We start from the raw sequence: 872 nt of genomic DNA on the forward strand, positions 1-872 counted from the left end.
AAAGAAAGTGTTGAATATTGTAAGTTTTTCGTTTTTCATGTATTTTTTCCGATTTGTCTTTATGTCCTTCATCTCCTTAATTTACAGGCATTTTTTTTGTGCAGGGTTAGCACTACAGTAAGAGCTAAACAAAAGCAGACGTAATTTTTATAACATGTGTTTCAATTACTACTTTACATCTAAAATCATTATCGTAATGTGTTCTTGAGCAGGAAAGTTTCTGCCCCCTCGACGATACCATTTTTGTAATCCACTCAAGCCTGGTAATGCCTGTGCTTGTTTTAGTCAAGAAAGTTTTTGTTCAAACAAAAACCTTCCCACAGCCAAAGTGTAGAAAATGTAATGGAATGAGAATGGAAATAACTTCCCCAGGCTTCAGCGACTAACGCATGCGCAACCAGATTTCCCTAGCAACAAGAGATTCTACGACGCCCTTTGCTCCGGGTTCTCCTCGCTGGTCCATCAAACCCACCGTCTTTCGCACGCGGACCTGCTCGACCCGTCCATGACCAGGGGGCTCTCCATGTCCTCGAATTCTGTGCCGACAAACCCACACGCGACGGAGGAGGAAGTTCGAGGCTTATACGATACGTGGCGGGCAAGATTGTTGTCCCCGTCTTCAAGGGTTGAGGTTTTTGCCAAGTTACTTTCACTATTTTGTTTCTAAGAGCCGTGGTTTTGGAATTCCGATGCCTGAATCAATTGTCCTGGTTTACCGTGGTTGCAACATTTCCTTTCGTAATACAATTTTTTTTTCTTTCTGATTTGTAAAGAACAATATATGGCACAATTTTTTGAAAACTAAAATTCCTTTGGCCTCGTAAGAGTAAAGGGAATATGGTAAAGGTTAGGTTTGTAAAGGAAGATGCCGA

This window comes from Penaeus monodon, chromosome 24, assembly GCF_015228065.2.
Source record: "Penaeus monodon isolate SGIC_2016 chromosome 24, NSTDA_Pmon_1, whole genome shotgun sequence".
NCBI lineage: Eukaryota > Metazoa > Arthropoda > Malacostraca > Decapoda > Penaeidae > Penaeus > Penaeus monodon.